This window comes from Ambystoma mexicanum, chromosome 6p, assembly GCF_040938575.1.
Source record: "Ambystoma mexicanum isolate Mex_15411 chromosome 6p, UKY_AmexF1_1, whole genome shotgun sequence".
Lineage (NCBI taxonomy): Eukaryota > Metazoa > Chordata > Amphibia > Caudata > Ambystomatidae > Ambystoma > Ambystoma mexicanum.
This window is the reverse complement of record NC_090935.1, coordinates 290,466,796-290,489,554: the sequence shown is the minus strand read 5'-3', so window position 1 is coordinate 290,489,554 and position 22,759 is coordinate 290,466,796.

Genomic DNA, 22,759 nt, shown 5'->3' with positions numbered 1-22,759 from the left:
AGGGGGAGCCCTGCAGGCGGAACCTTAGGCTGGGTACAAAATGTGTATAACTGGGGGTGTGGTATCCGCCGATAAAGTTAGAACATTTCTAAATTGTAGAATGTTATTTTATTTGTGAAAAAAATTATTTTGGTGTTCATGCTAATCACCAGAAAGCCAGCATGCAAGTAATTCAAGTTGTCTCATGATAAGAGTAATGTCCTGCCACATCCAGTACTGTTAACCACTCCTAGTCTAGGACTTATGCTTAGTTACACTGTGGTTACACATGGATATGAATATTGTCTCCATTTTTGCCCGCATGACTACCTCAGTTGTTTTTATACCATGTTAATTAGATTTCTACCTCCATTACATGTAAATAAACACATGTCCCCAAATTTATGGGGTTTATAATAGTTTTGTCATCCATTTAAAAAAACAGTCCTGTTTTCTTTCCGCATGTGAGCACAACTTGAATTACTTGCATGCTGGCTTTCTGGTGATTAGCATGAACACCAAAATATTTTTTTTCACAAATAAAATAACATTCTACAATTTCGAAATGTTCTAACTTTATTTATCTTTATTTTCAGGTTGCCCAGGAGGGCGGATCCTCCTAAAGAACACTGACTTAGTAGCTAAAGTACTGTTCTGCCTACCTGTTCTAACCAACTGTTTTGCTCCTGAAGTCTATTGTTGGTTCACTGGATTTATTGATTTGTGTGACATTTAAACTATGTCTAGTTAATGCACTTTAAAGGAATCAAAATAATTGTGGTACCACGTAGAACTGTGTATATATTTGCCATTGTAGATTAACGCAGCACAAAATGAGTTATCGTGATTGTGTATATAACCTTGAACCTTAATTATATAAAGACTGTATTTTAACTAACACAGTGTATGGACATTCCTTTGTGGGTGCTTGGGCCCTAAGATTCTTGTGCTTAAGAATCAGCCTGCATCACCTCCTGAGAAGCTAGGCCTTGATTGCTTGACCATGATACCAATAATAGAGAATTTTGGCTGGGGTCCTCTGTGCCTCTCCTCGGCCATATAGAGAGCAGGAGTACAGACACCCCCCTCCAGTCTTTACAGCCTGGGAGTTGCTGGCGGGGAGTACCTTGCAGATGGGCTATGGATGATTGGGAGGGAAGATGTAGGCAGAGAGAAGCAAATAGAGTCGCACGTGGATGTCAGTAATTTCTTCATGTATTTAGAGCGTTTTGGTGCTAGCGGTGTGTGAGAGAGTGTAGGTGAGTGGAAGGGGGAAGGGGAGGATGCAATAGTTCTGGAGAGAGCAAGCTGTGCCATGTTGAGGAAAGGGAAAGGCATTGAGGGGGAATATCTTGCGATGGTGGGTGAATGGATGCTGTTGGGGGAGTTGGTGTGTGAGGGGGATGGGCATAGCTGGTGGAGGGTGAAGATGGTGTGGCTTCCTTGGTGCTGGCTGGAGTATTTTAGTGTCCGGTGGAGAGCAAAGATGGTTTGGCTGAGGGAAGATTGAGGGGTTGGGCGGTGTAAGTGGGTAGGGCATGCTGAGGGCATGTTGGCTAGTGGTGGGAAGTGAGGAAATGGTGAGCTGAGGCAGTTTGGAGCCGGGGGGTGGCTGTGTTGTCGGGATCATGGGGTTAGTGGGGTGAGATGGACTTCTCCCTGTAAGAATGATTGGTGTCATTTGGGTGGGGGTGGGTCTGTGGGGTTCTGGTTGAGGTGTGGTGGGCTGTGGGCATTGGCGGTGGTCTACAGGGGTGGGGTTCTGGTTGGAGGCGCTGATGAAATGGAGGTGGCAGGGGTGTTGTGAAAGCAGCACCAGCGTGCTTGTCTGGCTTTGGAGTTGGATGTAGGGAGGGGTGGGGTTCTTGCCGAAGTGGGCAGGGATGATGGTATTGAATCGCCGAGGGCTGAGTAGTTCGGTGTGGTGCCACTGTTTTTGTCAGGTTGGAATTGTTAGTCGTGGTCGTGATGTAGAGCACTGTGGGTGCTGTCTTGTTGGGGGGCTTTATCAAGGGAGTGATGTGGTCACGGGTAGTCTTGGTGGAGCAAGGGTGACGGTGTGGTAGAGAGTGAAACAATGCCTAAACTTGAGATACTTAGACTAGGGGACATTAGTGAATAGAAAAGTACCTAGATTTTTGATGCCTTAGATTGGGGTACAACAGCAAACTCAATGGACCCCGCTGTTTGAGTACTTGCATGGTGGGAAATCACGTAAGGTGGGGCAGAGTTGTTAAATCAACATCCCTTTATATTTGCGTACCTCGGACGCATAGCAAATATCTAAAGATGGGGCACAATATAAAATGGAACAAAACCTAGCATTTGGATACCTGGACAGTAGGAAACCACTTAAATTGAGCACAACAATTAGCTCTAAGAAAATGCTTTCAGTGGCTCGATGGGTGTTCCTGACTAGTGAGAAAGTCCTCAGGTTTTGGCAGATTGTCACACAAGGGGGAACATATCTAGATTCGAGATACCTATATAGTGGGAGAAAGGCCAAGGTTTCACAGTACAATACAATAGGCAGATATGGGAGAATGCGCCTAGATTTGAGGTTCCCGTATAGTGGGAGACAGGCTTAGGTTTCACAGTACAATACAATAGTCATGTATGGGAGAACGTGCCTAGATTTGAGATTCATGTAAAGTGCAAGAAAGGCCTAGGTTTCACAGTACAATAGGCTTTTAAACTATTTGTGCTTACGGCTGATTTCTTACAGAGTGTGACAGATGTGCCTGGTTGTTGTAATGATTGCAAGTGGTGGGTGTGTAGGGTGGGGTGGATGTTAGTGTGGTTATTAGTATCACTCTAGGTTGGTGGCGGGGTTCTCCTTGTGTGACTTACATCCCCATGTGGCCAATCTGAGCTTGGGCAATTTGACCATCAACCCCTCTGGAATGATATCAGGTAATAATGTCCCCATACCTCATGTCCCCATATATAATGTCACCGGGAAAAGCCATTGATGACATTGAATATGGTGACATTATGTATGGGGACGGGTTGCGGGGATGTCCCCTGCTCCCATTTAAAAAAAAGAAAAAGGAGTTGCGGGGGAGTCCCCCGCATGTTCAATGTAAAAATGTCTCTGCAAAAAACAGCAACTTTTCTGTCAGGGGACATTTTTGTGTGGATATTATTACATGAACCTCTGGAATTCACTTATCTTGGAATGAAGCACTTGCAAAGTGGGTTAATGGCTCCTTGATGGAAGTGCTTGGGAGCTCAACACAAGAATGGAAGCAATGGGCACTGTGCCCTGCCAACTTTGAGGAGTTTGTAGTTTTTTCTTGATCATGTAATATTTTGTTGCTTTCTCATTATGTAGAGTTACTTTTTTTTTTTTTGTTAAAGGTTAACTTGTTTAACCGATCAATGATAAGCATTTTGAATCCTGATTCTCCGGTGACCGACCTCTTTACCCCTGGTACTTAAAGCTGCATCTCGCACTGACTTCAAAGAGACTAGATAGGATGTTTCTGTATTTAGAAGCAAAGCCAGGGTGGGACCTTTGGGAATGGGGCTACAGCGTGTAAAGCCTGTGAACGCTCCCTCACCCCAGTTCCCTACGTGCTGTTCCCCGCACACGAACTGCACCCATTGTGTTCATGTTCAACATTTGTATGCACTGTCATAGCTAGCACCGCCTGAGCCTGGGTGCTATCCTCATCAAGGCAGGTGCAAAGATAGCTTACACATGGAAAACAAAGCCCAAGGCTATTTGTAAGGTGAAACAATAAAATGACAGTTTCTGAACGCATACCTTGTAATTAATTTAACACGTGTTAGAATATATTCTATTTAGCAAAATCAGAATTGGTGTTTATCTCACGTGAAAAGGAACAGCTGTATTTACAATATTATGTTGTCATCTTAATTGAAAAATGCAGCCTTGAATTATTTTCGATGAAACTGTTGGCTTGGTTGAATATAATGTGTTTCATTATGCATTGTTCAATCAGAGGTATACAAATATAAGGTTGACAATCTGTGTGATGAACTACCTATAAGAGCTCCGCGATGAAGGCCAGCGCTCCTCTTTACATCGTCACGTTTATAGTACAGCCATGTTCCCGTGAAAATATTCAAATTCATGCCCCCACTTTTACCAGCTTTCTTTCTGGCAGGAGTCCACATGTCACCATGTTTCTGCCATCCACCGAAACAGCATGTCCTTGCCCATTATTATATCCACAGCTGTTTAAGGTCGCCGTACCATACGTTAATAAGCAGTATTTACCGATTTCTTTTTTATCCAAGCCAGATGCTAAGATTCTATACAGAGTGTCTTATATAGCAGTATATTGGGATTTCCCATTTTTTAAACAATACATCACTGTTATTTCGGGCTAGATATTGTGAATGGAACGGCAGGCCGACCCTGTCGGTAACAGCCCTCGCTGCTCAAGTTAAGGGCCCGAGAAAAGCCACAAGGGTGCCAAATCGTGAACTGGGAACGGGGAAGGGGAGCGCCTGACACCACTGAAAATGTTGAGAATGCAGGCTTTCCTTAGTGAATACAGGCTGCATTCCGAGCATTCTGATTGGTTGACAGCGCTTCCCAGGATGCTAATGGCTGTTATGTTTCAGCCATATTACAAGGCATACTGAGGAATACACTTTGACATCCGTTTCTCAGAGCAATTGCCTTGGAACAGTGTGCAGGAAAAAGGGAACACAAGAGGAAAGGGGCAATTGAAGCAGACAATGGGATGTAGCTGAGGGAGAAGGATGGAGGCTATGGATGCACCAACATTTTAAAACTGTAAGCAATTTCTCCGAAACATGAACAGTCAAAACAGGCCAGTTTTGTCAAATGTTCCAGAACAAGTAAATTTAGTATTCGGACACAGATACTTAAGTTGCTTAGAAATATCAACGATATGAAATGATAATTTATTTATATGGCGCTCGTACACAAGTGTTTCAGAGCGCCAAATGCCTAAAGTCTATGTATAACATTAGAGTAAGAACTATATAGCATATATAATTCTGGTGCATTGCCCTCATCAATAGGGGATTTTACCACTAAATGGTTCCTAGCGTGTCATAGACAACTAGAGCAAATTGCATCACCAGATGTCTGGACCCGGCCAGACTACAGCAGCGGAAAATGCAAAAAATAAATAACCAGCTAACAAGAAGCCTAGGTGCACACCCCCAGATTGTGGAAGCTCACACCCATCCACATCAGACCAGCTCCTCTTATGAAATTCAGAAAACAAAGCAAGACCCTCCTCTTCACACTGCTCCTTCTCTCCACCCCCAAGAGATACACCCCTGTACCGACCCAGCCCAATAGTCCTCTTAACGATCACCCATTCCAGGCCACCCACAAAACAGGTACTTTGTGGTACTTTGGAGCACTTTGTGAAGGTCAAATTAAACACCACAACAACAAGCAATAGAAAGCCTTGAAAATCAGAAAGAAAACATATCAAGCAGTTTGCACTCTGAAGATTTACACAGTCTTCGTGACAACTGCCAAAAATATTGATGATATTGAATGTATCAAGATATTTAACATACAGCAAAACGTCTACGAATAAAGGGTATCAGGTAATAACAACGCCATATATATGGTCGCCGTAAATAATATCGCCGGGAAAATGTCGTGGCAATATTATTTGGGTGACCATATATATGGTGACAGGGGCAAAAAAAAAATGTAAAAAAAAAAAAAGGTTGGGGTTTGCGGGGGTGTCCCCCGCATGTTCCATGCAATAATGTCGCCACAAAAAACGGCCATTTTTCGGCGAGATTTTTGCATGGCGAGATTTTTGTGGCGACATTATTAATGGAACCGAATAAAGGGCCCAGTTCATGTGGTGCACAGTGTATTTTTGCAGTGCAAAGTGACTTTGCATCGCAAAAATACACTTTGCACAGCTCTGTGAATCTGGGTGTTTGTTGGCAGTGCAAAGTCACTTTGCACAGTGCTAAATATTGTATCAATCAGGCGCACACATTGTGCAATCTGCTTAGGTGGCGGGGTCTGAAATGGCTTTGAACAAGACTTTAGAGTTCAGATTGGGGTTGCAGATTGGAAAATAATTCAGTTAAGTGTCAAGCAGACATCACCAATAAGCGCCTCATCTTTACCCATTTGGAAAAGCCGTGGGTTCACCCTACGAGGGGGCGTATGGACCCATGCTATAGATGCACCCCCTGCAGCCTAGAGATTCGGAAGCCTGGTGGGGGTGCTTTCATTCGCTGGATGCAGACTGTGCTCTTTCTTTTTGTAGCCGCCCAGTTTTTGTCATGTCGAGGCAGGGCATTTTTGTTGAAATGACTTTGGTGGTAAAAATGTGCATCTCACCGAATGAGAACCTTTCAGTGACTATAATTTACGGACTAACTTGTGAACAAGGATTATTTTAATATTGTGGTAGAGTGTGGCCAATTCATAAGCGAAATGTTGGAAATAATTCAGAATTTTTTTTAAAAATGGTTTCCATTTTCAATGTTTGTGTTGGTAAATATATGTTTTTGTTTGGTCCAGGGGGAATACGTATGACTTGGTATGCGTGGATGCGTTGTCTTGCATAGTTCCTACCTTCATTCTGGGCTTCTTTCAATTGCTAATGTCCCTTCTGAAGCACGTGGGGAAAGACGGAATTCTAGACTGCCTTGGTTCTGAAGCCGTGCCTTTTTTTTTTTTTTTTTGCAGGTCTTTCCTAAGCATGCCTCTTCTTTTTTTCCTCTTTTCCTATGTTTAATTTTCGTGACTTGATACGTTAAAGTGTTTTGCCTCTGAACAGAATACACATCTTTTAAAAAGAGACGTGTCAAAACCTTCCTAAACATAGTCGGGGAACGAGCATTAACTAAGCTGGGCGATGTTTCCTTTGCCTTGGAGCAAAACCCCTCATCCTATAGACTGGGCAGCGAGCCTTACTCACGGGCGCTCAGGGAACCAACTGCTGTGGCCTCAAGCCCGTTCAGCAACCGCCATAAAAGTGCAAGACTGACAGCACACATATTCAGAGATAACATCCATAATTATGTAAAATTCAAACTTTCATACCATAGAGTGTATGATGAATCCAGAACGTCTCTCTCATGTTCTCCTTTCCCCAACAAGTTGGTTTTTCTATATTACTTTACAACCTGCAAGCCTGTTTGAGATGCATTAAGTGAGATTCTCTAAACCTACTTGTGATTGCAAACTCTGCATTGAGGGCTTCCATGCAAAAACCCATGTGCAAATGCTTTTGCGCATTTAGCTTTGCCATTGCGCAACATCTGCATGTTCTAGAGGTGCATGGGATCTCATGTATTCCTCTTGTTCATGTGCTCTGGGATGCATTCTCTTTGCAGCGTATTACCCTATATCTGGTGTTCCCTATAGCGTGCCAAGTGCAGCTGAATGCACAAGCAGAAAATCAGGTGATCTGCATGCAGACCCATGCAGAGCCGGACGGCCATGTGGTGTGATAAGTCATTTGCTTGTCACAACCTCCTTCCAGCACAGCTTTCTCTCAGGGCACAAGAGTCCTCCCCTGAAGACCTGTGGGAATCAGTGATTCAAAGGCAGCACTGACATAACAAGCCACTCTCACACCAGAATGCTGGCCACTGGAGTCCATTTGAAGTCAGCAGACACAGCAAGGGACTGAGTTAGAGTAGTCAGAGGAGAGAGGTAAACTCAGAGCGGGGTTCCAGGATTTTCGTTTCTGTTAAGCCTCTATACAACTTCCTGCCAACCTCATTTCCTGCAGATAAAGCACTCTAGAAGGCAGATGACACTCGTTACAAAAGCCTGAATGTGACCCCTTATATCAGGCTTACTTTTCACTAACCCCCTGTGACAGTTTACTTTTATAAGGAGAGGAAATCCTCTCCTTAGTTGATTAATCTTTAGACTCTTCCAAGAAGCATTCTCTGCACTTCTGGTAAGGATGCAGTCTATTCCAAAGTCCTCTGCCATAGAGGTGAAGACAGAAGACTCTAAGGCAGAGGAGAATTCTGCTACCCAACCATACCGAGAGGACATTTGGTGTGACGCTGCTGTGGACCGAGATTTCCATTCACCTCAACCAGGATCCGGCTCACTTGAGGCAAAGGAAACCTGCAGGTGCCAGAAATCTTTGTGATGTAGAAGTGTGGAACAAAGGACTGACCTTATTCCTGGAGACCATGAAGTGGGCTTCCCAACAACCGAGAAACAGCTGGAACCCTGATTTGTCAGCTCAAGATATCTCTGAGCCTCACTTTGAGTTGCCACAGGACCAACAGTGCTGCTTTTAGCATTCTACAATCTTTGAACTGCTTACTGTCTTTCAAGCCATCCAGATGCCAACTTGACCCATAGCAGTTAATTGACCTCATCACGACTCTTTGATTATTTGACTCTGTGGAGGCAACGGAGTTGAGGGCCGACTTGACCTGCTCTAAGTGATCAACTTGCCTATCTCAAACATCAGAAGCTTTGTTTTTCCAAGGACTCAGCTGCCACCTCAAACCATTGGAAGCCATCGACTTGACTGTCTCAAATGCTGTCTCTACCCAACGGCAGCCCTCACACCCAGCAGACTTTGACGCTAAATCACCAGTTGGACCGCATGATTTGAATGTCTAGACACCGGCTAGACCACAGTAAAGTGCCTTGAAGCCCAATTTGACCCCTTACTTGAGGAGGCCCTGTCCCCCTGGCCTGCCTTAAAGGGCCATAGTGACATTCTTGTCTTTGTAAAGGCATAGGGCCCGATTCATGGAATTCTTTGCACAGTTCACTACTGAAAAGTGACTTCGCACTGCACACACAAACCCTGATTCATAGAACTGTGTAAAGTGTATTTCTGCAGTGCAAAGTCAGTCGAAAGCCATTTTTGCAGTACATAAATGAATTTGCACTGACCTTGCAATGCACAAATACACAGTTTGCACAGTTCCATGAATTATGGCTTGTGTCGGCAGTGGACAGTTACTTTTCAGCAGTGCAAAGTCACTTTGAACCGTGCAAGAAATTCCATGAATCTGGCCCATAACCTTGAGACATTTATTATTTATTTTTATTTATTTATTTATTTATTTATTTATTTATTTATTTATTTATATTTTTGAAGCCCACATCAGCCCTGGGCATCGTGGCGCTGTTACATGTATGAACATTGCTGGTTACAGGGGAAGGCTTAGTAGTTACATTGAAATTAGTATTACGTTTTCATCTTAGGGTTACATTCGTACATATAGTATATAATTACATTGTGGTACATCATGGGGTTACAAGCATATGTAGGCATATAAAAAAAGTGGGTGGCTGGATGAGGTAGGCTGGATAGTCAGAGTATGGGGAGGGTTATATGAAGAGTGTGGTTTTGAGGGATTTTCGAAAGGCAAGTAAGGAGGGTTCTGCTCTGAGTGCATTGGGGAGTGCATTCAGGAGTTTGGGTGCTATGTGAGGGAAGCCAATGCCGCCGGCGTTAGCTCTTTTTATGGATGGTACACGGAGTTAGTTGTCAAGGTGGCTTCTTGCCGCTGGGTAGTGATGTTTTTGGAGATGGTTTCTGATAGGTAGGATGGGGCGGATAGATTGACGCACTTGTGTGTGAGGGTGAGTATTTTGAAGTTAATCCTTTCCTTTACTGGGAGCCAGTGGGCTTCACGTCTGGCCTGGGAGATATGTCCATTTTTTGGAATGTATAGGGCTGCGTGGAGCGTGTTGTTTTGAGTTATTTGGAGCCTGTTAATGTTTTTTGAGGAGGTGCCTGCCAGGATGGCATTGCAATAATCGAGTTTGGCTCCTATTGTGGCTCTGTCTATGGATAAGCAGATTTGAGAGGTGAAAAAAGGGTTTAATGGCAGTCATAAGTTTAGTGGTGTGCACCAAGGCAGAGGAGATGGCGCTGACCTGTCTTGTCATTGAGAGAGTGGAGTCTAAGTAGACTCCAAGGGTTTTGACAGATGTAGGCACTGGTATGATAGTGTGGTCAATGGTGAAGTGAGAGTATTTGATGTTGAGTTTGGAGAGCGTGTCCTTGGGGCCCAGGATGATGATTCCGTTTAATCTCCATTTAAGCAGTGACCATTGATGGCCATCCAGGTTTGAATGGTGGCGTATATCTGGAGGAGGGTTTCTGCATCATGGTTGTGTTTTCCAGTGAGTGGTAGGAGGACTTGGGTGTCGTCGGCATAGTTGGTGTATATACCAACTATGCCGACGACACCCAAGTCCTGGTTTGGACTTGGTGGTTTGGTGAAAAGGTTATAGAGGGTAGGGGCAGTGCAGGAGCCTTGGGGGACTCTGCAGTTGATAGTGGCGGGGGCAGCATTGGCGATGTCAGAGTAGACCTTCATAACGTTTCCTTCCAGGGAAGAGGTTATCCATGAGGTGGCTTTGTCCAAAAAGTGGGCAGCATTGGATAGGTGGGAGGTGAGGATATCGTGATCCACAAGATCAAATGCAGCGGAGTGATCGAGGAGGAGCAGGAGGGCAAGTTTGCCGGTGTCTATTATTTTAGTGATTTGGTTTATAAGAGCTAAGAGTGCGGTTTCTGTGCCATGGCCTTTGCGGAAGCCTAATTGTCTTTTTCCTAGGATGGCATTGGATTCCAAGTATTGTTGGATTTGGATATGGGTGGCTTTGTCCAGTGTTAGAAGTGTACGAAAAGAAGTAGTGGAACTATGTTCCCTGCTAGCCTGCACCGACTCCCCAAAAAGCCCATCACCACACCGCCTCCCACACACAATACAAACCCCCAAACACATGCACCTGCTGTTTAAGGGAACGTTCAGTTTAGTGCACTGAAAGTGAAAGTTTCAACTTCTTCCTACAATGTCATTTTAAAATCAAACCGTTCCAGAACGGTTTCTTTTTAAAACAAAAGTATAGGAGCAGTAAAACTTAATTTTAAAAAGCAGAGGAGCACCGCTCACAACCGCTCCCGCTCACTTTCGACCACTGACTTTGTCAAGTATTTTGAGGAGGAAGGGAACAGTGGTCATGGGGTGGTAGTTGTTGGGGCTGGCGGGGTCAAGTGAGGTTTTTTATATGAGAGGGTGTACCCAGGTTTCTTTAAGGCTTTGTGGTACGATTCCAGAGGAGAAGGATGCATTAATGAATGCTGTGATGATAGGTGTGAGTGAGTCTGTGCATTTTCTAATGATGGTAGGTGGACAGATGTCCCCTTTGCAAGTGGGGGGTTTGATATGTTTGAGTAGGTTCGTGACTTCTGTCTCAGTGACATCTCTGAAGACAAAGAGGGGTATTTGAGATAGAGGTTTAGGTTGGTGGGGAGCATGTGGGGTGTCCTGATTGGGTAGAGATTTACACTGGGCTGTTATCATTTCTTGTAGCATTTTTACTTTGTTGATGAGAGTGTCCTGAATGCTGGTGCACCAGGCTTTGTCTTTGGTAATTTCATCCGGGTATTAGCAGGGGAGGTGAGATCTCTAAAGATGGAGAATATTTCCCTAGAATTAGAGTTAGCATTAGAGATTCTTTGGTTATATGATTCTGATTTGCCAAGATTTTTTTTTTATACGTGGCTGAGTTATTTTTATATTCATTTAGAGAGGATTGGTTGGGCGAAAATTGCCACTTAACTAATGCTCGACGCTTATTAGTACGTAGCGCAGATAGTTCTTCCGTGAACCAAGAGTTTGAGTGCAATGATTTTTTCTCTTTATTATCTTCAAGGGGAGCGATGGATTCAATAGCTTCAGTGAGCACGTGTGCGTAGGTGTTGGCCAGAGAGATGGGATCATTGTGAAATGGTGGTTTAAGTTCAGGGATATCGAGAAGTGGTGCAAGGTTGATTTTGTTTAGTTTTTTAGAGCTTCTAGCTTTGGTGGGTGGATATGCGAGAGAATCTTGCGACAAGGAGTGTTGGGAATGGCAAATTGGATGAGGTGGTGGTCTGTCCATGGGAGGGCTGAGAAGTTGATACTGGACGAGGCGCAGTTGTGGTCTGTGATCCAGTCGATGAAGCGGCCTTTGCAATGTGTAGGTGCATTAATTTTATGTTTCAATCCAATGTGGGAGAGTTCTTTGGCTAGAGAGGCAGCTGCTTTCTCCTTGGGGTCGAGTAGGCTAGGTTTAGGTCACCGAGAAGAATGGTTTTGGTAGAGCTTTTTAGGTTATTCCTTAAAATTTGGAGGAGATGCTTTTGGTAGTCTGGTGGTGAGCCAGGTGGCCTGTAAGTGATTATGATGTTTATTGTACAGTTGGGGGATAGAGAGAGTTTGGCAGTGAGGAGATCAGCGTTGTTATTCCAGAGTTGGTTACATGGTCTAATGGAAAGGGTATCTTTGAAGATGAGGGCTAAACCTCCACCTTTGGATATCTTACGGTCCTGTCTCAGGATAGAGTAGCCTTGTGGGAGGGCAAGGGCGAGGGAAGGGCCTGATGCTTCGTGGAGCCAAGTTTCAGAGATAGCTAGTAATGTTAGAACTGATATAATATTGTTTCGTCCTCAGTGTACATGTTGGCCTATGCCCAGTCGCTTTGCGAGGAAATCCGTATTGCAAGGTCGTGACCTTAAGTGAATCAAGCCTCCATTTTAGGTTAAAGCTGCCATTTTAGTTTATCGTACGAAGTCACCCTGTGGCCTAAAATGGCGGTTTTGTGTTCTTTTGTTCTTGCTTTAACCTCTGCAACCTCTGTAGGAGAGTTAATGTCCAACCTGCCTTCAGGCTACATGTTAGGGTCATGTAGACCTTGTCCTTTGTTGACCTCGGGATCAGGGGATTACTTGAATCGGGATGTGAGCGTGTAGACGGTGTAGGTGTGCGAGAGCTGAGTCTGCTGTTTCTTTGGATGTTAGTAGGTGGGGTGCTGCAGTGAGTGATGTGCAACTTGGTCTGAATGAGGAAAGGTTGGTCTTGGGGAATGATGGTGTTGGGGTTGGGAGTGGTGTTAAGTAGTGGACACAATGTGATGTGACTGTGGTCTATTGGCGGTGCCAGGTCTGCGTGAGTGAGTGACATGCTGCAAATGGACCAGAGTGTGAGTGTGAAAAGAGAGATGGCTAGGCGGATGAGGAGGAGTGAGGTGTGCTGGGGTGGAGGTGCTGTCAGGTAGGACATTTGAGGATACATTTGTGCAGAGCAGTGATAGTGTAGTGTGTGATGCAGATCTATCTATGCCTGTTCACTATACATTGATCAAGTATGCCTTCCACCAATATGGTGTGGGGGGCAGGTAAACTTACAGTAGATACTCCAACATAGTTCAGGTTTACATTAGTTTAGTGAGAATAGAGTAGATTAGTTCCGCATAGAAACAGTTAAGTTAGGCAATTCAATTCACTGTGGGCTAGTGCAGCTTGGTGCGGTCATTCAGGTTAAGTATTATTAGGCTAGTGCAAATAGGCCGTCAGAATAGGCAATACAGATTATTCTAGTACAGGTAGGTAATTCTAATCATACACACTGGTGGTGAGCAGTAGGCCTGAGGCTGACAGAACACGAGAATAGTGCTACAGGTGGTAGCAAAACATGATAGAAATAATATGAGCTAATCATACAATATGGTGATTGTCGGTAGAACGGGAGCTAGCAAGACATGTGAGCAGTGCAACACATACAGTTGCAGTTGGGCAGAAGGAGCTAGCGAGCATGAGAGCAGAGCTGCGCATATAATTGGGTTGAACAATTGGCTAGGAGGCTAGATAGACAGGAGAGCTACGTAGCATTGACATTGCTGCTGAAATTCTTTTGCCTGGACATCCTGTTTAACAACCAAGAGTGCGCATTCTTATCAAAATCTGAATTCTCTGTATTTCTCTTACAGCTGTGAGTGATGCGTCTTTTTAATGAGCAGATTACATTGAGTCTGTTAATCAAAGTCCCTATTATTAAAGAACCGTGAGTGAACATTATTTCATTTTGGTACCACCTTGCTATTGGCCTTTGTGTTGCCCCTGTATCAGCTCACACCCCTCTTGTAGGTATAGTTTCCCCCCCGTCTGTGCACAAAGATAGCATACCTGCCAGGCTGTGCCCGTTCCATCTTTATGATTGGGATCATTACTGCTATAGTAGTAGTGTGGGGCTGAGTGGGCATTGTAGACACTACTCATCTCTATACTCCTGTAGTCTTTTTATCACATCCATAGGCACACATTTATTAAGTTAATGTAGACTGCTGAATTACGCCATGGCACCCGATTCTCTGAAGGCGTATCTCCAAGGGGATATCATATCTTAGGTATTCAAGTCCAGAAAAGCTGGCTTGAGGTATTAAACTCTAACGATTGTGAAGCTGAACATCTGAGAACTGTAACAGGCTTGCAGGAGCAGGAATATTGAGGATGGGGCTTTTATTAAACAAGATATTTTCTGAGTAAAGTTTATATCAAAGTATGATTCTGAATGTGACACCCATCTTAGTGCACATTAAGATTGGACCTATAAGTAAGGGGAAACAATGGGCAAGCTGCTGGCGAGTGTTGGCCATGGCAACATGAGTCAGTGAGAAACTGCTCAAGTTGTGGATAACATTAGGCATCTGATAATAAAAATTGGACCTCCTCTCTGAATGTGCCAATTATGGTGCCAGGCTCTCCTATCAGAGGAAGGACTATCAACAAGCGGATAGTGTGTGCTTTCTTTCAATATTGTAATTGCCATCCTTTCCCCGGAGCGATGCAAACATTGTGTACATTCCCGATAACAGAATCTCTGATGAATGTAGCTATGGCTGCTGAGGTCTATAACATGTTTTGGTAAAGAAGTAAACTACTATTTTGCAAGGTTGTGGATGAGATTGATGTGGTTCTTAGACTTCGCCTGCTTGGTGTTGACAAATAGACAATATTCCAATCTCCCTACTCAATGAAGACAAAATGATGGTGCTAGATATTGAATGCAGAAAAACATTACAGTCTCCTGAACTTGAAATGATGCTGAACAATTCTTAGAATTGATTTGGTGGGGGTTCTTCTTTAAAGGTAAAGGAATATCTTGAAAAATTAATTGGGATTCCCAGGCTAATTAATTAAGAACATTAAGAGATCCTTTTGAAAATGTGTAAGCATCTGTGAGGGTTGTAGGAATTAGCAGCAACCTGGAATGCTCATCAGGGGTGCCCAGTGTCACTGCTGCCTTTTCCCACTTAAGTGGAACTAATGTCTTCAATTATTTGGCTTGAGAATTGTGCAACACATTTCAGCAGATCAAGTCGGGATAGAACGTTGAGAGAGCACTGTATTGTTTGAAAGTTTATTTGTATAGCGCCTGTACACAATGTGTTTCAAAGCGCTTCAAGGCAAGGGAGTGAACAAGGGAAAAATAGAATGGCATTCTTACAAGGCCTTGAGGCATAAGAAAGTGAAATTATTATCGTACTAGGCCTGGCGACATTTCAGATAGTGCAAGAGCTATGACAAAGATAAGGAGGGGCGGGGGAAGGAGGTGAGACAGACAAGCAACTACCATACTAGGCCTGACAACATTTCTGGTAGAGCCGGAGAATTGACAACAGGTGGGGGGTGGGGAGAGGAGGGAGGAGGGGAGGAACAAAACAAGCGACTATCGTACTAGGCCTGACGACATTTCAGGTAGTGCTGGCAGAGGAGGGATAAAGAATGAGGGAGGGGGAGGAAAACAAACAAGCTACTATCGTACTAGGTCGGATGACATTTCGAATAATGTAAGAGCTATGACAAAGATAAGAAGGGGAGGGGGGCGTAGGAGATGAGACAGACAACCAACTATTGTACTAGGCCTAACACCATTTCTGGTAGAGCCAGAGAATTGACAAGAGGTGCAGGGTGGGGAGAGGAGGGAGGAGGAGAGGAACAATCTAGGCTAGGTATGTTGGCAATATTGTAGTGTACAATTCAGTGTACAATTCAGCACCCCTTAATGCATACCCAAAGTTACTCATCTGTCTTCAGGATCTGCTTAATGTCTGAATGTTGAATTATATACATAGCACATGCTCTGTAGGTGAGTAGTTGAGTTATGTAGTACCTAGTGACACCTACATGGGACTTGATACATGACTCAAATGGGCACCTGAGAAGGAGTTATAGGTGTTGTGGCTGGAATGTTGCACACCTATGATATGAAGTCAATTGGCTACATAGGGTGGGTGAAGTAATGGATAACAATTGTTTAGATTTTATTAAGATATTTGTATTGATATAGCCGTGAAATGAGGTTAAATGAAAGGAATGCAATAATAGTACAAAGGTTTCTTTTGTGCTTCAAATTAGTACTACACTCTCTGGACTCTTAGGGAGATACAAGATTTTGGTTTACAACTGCGATATCTCTGGGATTCTTCTTGCTGCCCATTTAAACCTCCAGGGTACCTCTCTGATAGTTACTGAATGTTAACAAAAACATACTTTAATGCAGTCAAAATTGACTCCTGAGCAGAGTAGGTTTCATATTTTGGCACATACCTATCATCACCTAAAACAATGCAAAATAACTGTGATAAATAAATAAATAAATAAAAACAATAAAACTATTGTGCTTATCATTTTGAACAGGCATGTGTCAGCGTAACCCTCATCTATTCTAGGGTCTACTAATTGGGTCAAAATGACCATTGCTGGTATTCTGGACAATGGAAAAGCAGGATTGCTGATTCTTTTGGACCTCTCAGCAGCTTTAGATTTATTAGATCACGGGAAGCTCCGAGAGGCCCTAAATACAGCGGGAAACTGCTCAGTGGAAGCCTTCGAATGGGTATCCGCCTTCCTGGAGGATAGAAACTCCAAAATCACCTGGGGTGGACACTCCACCAGCTCTAATCCTGTAGACTGTGGCGTTCCGCAGGGAGCCAGCTTCTCCCCCCTACTCTTTAACTTATACCTTTGCTGTCTCTGCACCCTTCTTTCACAGTTGGGGATTTATTTTACCAACTTCGCAGATGACACACAACTGATCTTGGAACTATGTGGAGACCATACATTAGACAACAACAGATTATTAGACATTTACAATACTATTGAGAATTGGATGAAAGTTCACTGGATGTGTCTGAATGGCTACAAAACTGAACTCATGACTTTTGGAACAAAGAAAGCCTTACAAAATCTAGGCCCAGCCTACTCTTCTTTCAATATAAAAGACTCCAACATCATAGTCACAAATAAGGTCAAAACACTCGGCATGTATCTGCAATCTTCATTAGGAGCGGAGGCACAGGTCTCGTACCTGAAAAGAAACTGCCAGTATTATCAGAGACTACTATGCCATATTAGGCCATTCCTGAACACCAAAAACAGTGCCATTATTGCTAGAGCCACCATCCTATCACGACTGTATTATGGGAATGCATTGCTACTAGGATCCAGAAATAGATGCATCAAGCAATGTCAAATAATCCAAAATAATGCAGTCAGATCCATCACAGGGAAATCCAAACGAGAACACATAACAAAAGACAGAATCGACCTTCACTGGCTCGCCTTAAAGGTGCGGGTTAGTTTCAAATTTCTGACAATAGTCCATCGCTGCCTATATGGCACTGCTCCAGCATACCTTAAAAAGTAATTCAAATGGTATGAACCAAGCCGATGCTTAAGATCGGCTAAGCAAGGTCTACTTGAATCGAGCCATGCCAGAGTAAAAGCCACAGGCTTAGGTAGGTCCTTTCCTACCAAAGCTAGCTCTCTTTGGAATAAGCTACCCTGCAATCTCAGGCTAGAAAGAAACTTCCACTCATTCAAAAAGCAGCTGAAAACCATACCCTTCAGGTAATCAGACACACTAAACTTCACTGTACTTTCTTGCGTCCTCCTTTTCTTTCTTGCTGTATATTCCTGTGATCTTTTCATCTTCTTGTCTTTGTCACGCCTTGATGCTTGCGAGCTTTGGCGCGTTATAAACATATAAATAAATAAATAAAAAATCCTAAAATTAATATATATTTTTCAGTCGTTACCTTGCTTTCTCCCAGAAAACTGTGTTGCTATTGTATGGGCTCAGTCACTAAGTCTCCTCTGAGCTGAAGAGTTTGGAAGGCCTGAGCTTTCCCAGGACATGCAGCCCAAGGCTCGCTGGCCCCCATATCAGCTAGCCTTCTGAGGTGCTCATGATTATTTCTGTTCCAGGTTTGCACAGTGTTGGCATACCACAGAGGAAATACCTGCCCTCAGACTTAACACCGGAGCAAGAGGACTAAATTCAACACGGTGTAGCAAACACAGGGATCTAAACTTCAGTCAATGGCTCCTGGAAACGTCTCTCCCTCCCCAAAAATATGTAAGTTATTTCCCTTCTGATAATTAAAGTTGGGGTGCCTCTCCTTGGCATCTTGTGATGAAGTGTTTTTCACTCCAGAGTTTGTGTTAATTTCACTTTTAGTATGTCACTGCATGGTTTAAATATCAGCCACAAATTGTCGGTTTAGTGGGCATGTCTTTATTGCCAGTGTCTGCATAATGCAAAAAGCACACATAATAGATTTTAATAAAATCTCTGTTTTTATAATTTCCAAATGAAAAAGGCCATCTTTTAAAATGTCCCTTTTTCCGTCTTCTACACTGTTTGTTCTAAAACTCTGCGTGCTTTGTTTGCACTTTGGTTTCTCAGCTAGTGGCCTTGCTGGTATCTCTAATTTAGCATGATGTGTTCCTCTTCCTTGGAATCCTTGAGCCTGCCATTTTTATTCACCAAAGCCACTGAGTGGCTTTTTCTAAGCTTTCTAAGACTTGCATATGACGTGATCTAATGTGTTTATTTTCCGGAAAAACTAGCCACACAGTCATCATGATTTTCTTGCTCACTTTCGCATTATTTGTGGTGTATATTGAGCAGGCATTAACTGTTCTGAAGAAGTCCTCAGTATCACTGCACAGTTCTATTTTGTCAGTGGGTTTAGAAGGGCAGAATGTGAGCCTCCTGGACAGCACTGAGTTATCTGCCTGTGTGGGGTATGATCTGAGAGGTTGACATCAGAGCTCTGTTGTTGGATCATGTCTCATTTCTCTGTTCCAACATTGTTAGGAGCTTCTGCAGTGGTTCTTTCTCTCTGCCGCAAAGCTTCAAACGTCTTATTCTTGTTGTTTAGAGAAGATTTTTGGATCCTTTTTGTAGACAATGGGGATTTGCTCCATGTATGTGTGTGCATTGCCTCTGTGTCAAGGATAGTTTTGATCCGATTTTTATGTTATCCTTCAGTGGTTGTTGCAGACACCTATACGGTTCTGAGAGACATGATGGCTAGGTGTTGAAGAGGAGACACCCCTTCAGGAGGTGGGTCTTGAGATTTTTTCTGAATTGTTGGAGCGTGGGGGCGAGTCTAACGCTGTCTGGGAGGAGGTGCCATAGTCTTGGGACATAGGACGAGAAGGCTTGTTTTCTAGCCCATTCCTTTTTGCAGTGGCGGATTTCCATTCCGCATATGTCTCGGCTTCTGGTGGTGCACTGTCTCACGGAGATGCTGAGTTTATCCACGAGATAGCTGGGGGACTTGAGGGTGACTTCCTTATAGATGGTGCAGCAAGACTTCAAGGTAATCTGTGCATGCAGTGGGAGCCAGGGAAGGTCGATGAGGGCCAGGGCCTCGTAAGTGTGGTAACCCTAATTTTCTTTCCCAGTCAACCCCTCCCTTCTTTCCATCTCTCTCTTCCACCTCCACCCTTTGAAGTTTTCAATATGTTATTCCTTACTCTTAACACATGTTTTTGGTGAATGTTGTGTTATGTTTATCTGCTTGTTAATCCTCCTATTGGGGCCCATGCTTTAAAATTCATTATTCAAATTCATTTTCCTAAATGTTCTTGGGACAAGGCCCCAAAGCCTTCTTGGAGGAGGTGTGCTTGCTTGCTACATTCTCGTATATGGTGTAATATGGTTCAATTTGGAATACATTTCCGGGGCCATTTTTGGTTCCCAGACCACCACTGTTTCTGCGTATTGCTATTAACAAAACATTCCACAGTATAGTTGAAGTTTCTGCATTATTTCCTATTCTTAGAAAATAGAAGCTATGGTGATTCCTTTATGCAATGGTTTACGACTGGGAGGTAAGGAGCAGGATGATATTTTTATAAAAATGTGTGCAAGTAGAAGTTGGAGAAAATGAGTTGATGAATGAATGAATGGATTTTATTCACAGGAAGCGCCCAGTGTAGATGGTATGTTTGAGTAATGACAGTGTTCTCTCTGTGTTCTCTCTGTGGCATTAAGCTGTCCACTTGTCGTTTTGTGTGTATTAGACAATGAGCAAGTGATAAATGTATAAAACTTTAAAACCAAGTAAATTCATTAAAAACATTGTTAGATACAGAGCTCGTAAGCCTCTGTTACAAAAGCGTTGAACATATTTAAATAACCATAAGGTTGCATTGCAAAACCTAAAACTAATTAATTAGTTATGTTAGCTATGCAAAACATCACATTCCCCATATCATCATCAATGACATCACGCTGACATGACAAATGGCATCACCAAAGTATACATGGCCTGGCAGAAATGGTATACAGGTTAAGATAAACACATGCTTCAATGTTATGTTATGTCAATTTATTTGTACCACACACCAAGGGGTGCACAGTTCGGCAAGCAGGTGTTAAACCCAACAGAACATATATCGAGCGGGTAATAGTCAAACAGCAGGGTATTCAAACATAACCTCCAAGGTACTACCTAAACGTCTTTAATTTCTTCTTAAACATTTTCCTTGATTCAATCCTTCTGAGGTCCGGCAGGATCGCGTTCCATACATTGGGTGCCACTACAAAAAGGCATTGTTTCTGACCAGGGTCAGTTTAGACCTACGTACCACCAATACATTGGTATACTTGGATCTCAGTGATCTCACCAAAGGATTTCTCCTCAGGGTTTCTGTCAGAAAACAGGGCTTAGACAACAGAGTTTATGTCTGCAAGACACTTCTGTGTTATAGTCAACACGCACAAGGATATTCTGGCTTATATTGGAAGACAGTGCAGATTTCGTATAGCCTCAGAAATATGGGCTCTTCTGTTTAATCCTTCCGCTTCTGTAACTACACTATTCTGGATTATATGAAGCCTAGCACAATGCCTTTGCTGATTCCTAGAAATAGGCTACTGCAGTGGTCAATGTTTGTGCTAACGATGGCTCTAGCCACTGTGACACAATTATTTTTAGACAATTACAGACGTATCTGGGACAGTAATAGAATGTGATAGGCTGATGCAGATTCCAAGCTACTCACCTGTGCCCGCATATTCAGGGTATGGTCAGAGGCGTATTTACAGTAAGGCCCACTAGGCCCCAGCCTAGGGCAGCAGATTGCCACAAGAGCAGCATTTTATAGTAGTCTATTTCCAATGTTGTCATTTTTTAGATATAAAGTTGATTTTGTTTCTCGTGGTTGGGATGATCCCAGGGGAGTTGCTAGGTCTGGAAAAGACCCGGGGCTAAGCTGATGTTGGAACTGTTGGGACTGGGGGCTAGCTAGTCTTTTGGCTGTAGCTCCTGAGATTCTATCCGGGGCTACAACCAAAAGATCAGGGGCTATAGCCCCCACCTAGCAACGCCCCTGGCTGATCCACAACAATGCATGAGTGATTTCCAGCTTTTAAGTCATTCCACTCTGACAGCAAAAGTCTTTGCTGGTCAAACTTGTATATATGTTTGATATTTACAAAATCTCTATTGTTAGGGTGACTTTTGTTTAAAAATATGAAATGTGTACCAATCCCATCGTGCATTAAGTATTTAGTGATTGTCATACAACATATATAATGGATATAAAGCTCTTTGGCCATTATTATGGGCCCAAAATACTTTTTAATATGCAAACGAGCCAGAACCGCATTGGCATTATTGGTGTAACTCCCCATTATCATTGGATTTCTTTCTAATCAACAAAGACATACACTGTGGTAAGCAATCCTTTTATATGTTTAGATGCATGACATGCATTCTTTAGACCACTGGTAAATGTATGCAATATTTTACAAATGAAGCACATGCCTATGCTTAAGTCAAGCACAGATTTCTCACAGGTGGGCACTAAAATGATTATCAACAGCAAGCACTACTTGTCCTCCCCGGACCCACATTTTAGAAGTTTCTGGCCACCCAAACAGTGCAAGCATAAAGAGATCATACAGAAGTTAAAATGGTGAAGAATACATTAAATATGCAAGTGCACTAAGAAACCTGTGAAGGGATACCCAAAGGCATAGAAGGGGGAGAAAGAACAATAACTGTACCAAAGGTACACACTGTCTTACCGCTGCAAAGAAGAACGATCTGTGGTGTCCCAGCTGCAAAGAAGAAAGGTCTGTGGTGACCCATCAAGATATCTGTTGAGCCATCTTTACAGAAGCTGTCTAGTGCTAAGCACGCAAATGGCCTCCCTGCTAGTTTTATCATATGTCTTTGACCTTCACCTGCACATGCTCAGAACCAATTGCAAAGTATGCCGCACAATGCGTAACACTTAGGTTTATAAGTACCATTTACATTGATTATATTTGAAACACAAAGTTGGACTTTTACTGTGAAGGAAACAGAAGGATACCTATAACCCTATAATCTCAAAATGTTCCTATGTATTGTACAGTCCAACTCTAAGGAGTTAACACAGATTTGAAATGACCATAAACACAAGTTGGCAAGACCATCTAACCACACCCACAGAGGTAATGTTCTGCGGTAACGCCCGACCCATTGCTCACATATACTCTTGGAGTGTTGGGTATTTTGGACAATAGCACAAACAGCAATGATGTAAATAGTATGCACCACTTCCTTTGTTATAAAACATTGCCTACACTGTGCAGCTTTGAGGAATACTGTTGCTTTCTACCCATGAATGTGCAGGGTTGCCCTTATCCATTACTCCAGTGTTGGAATGGAGCGTCAAAGGTT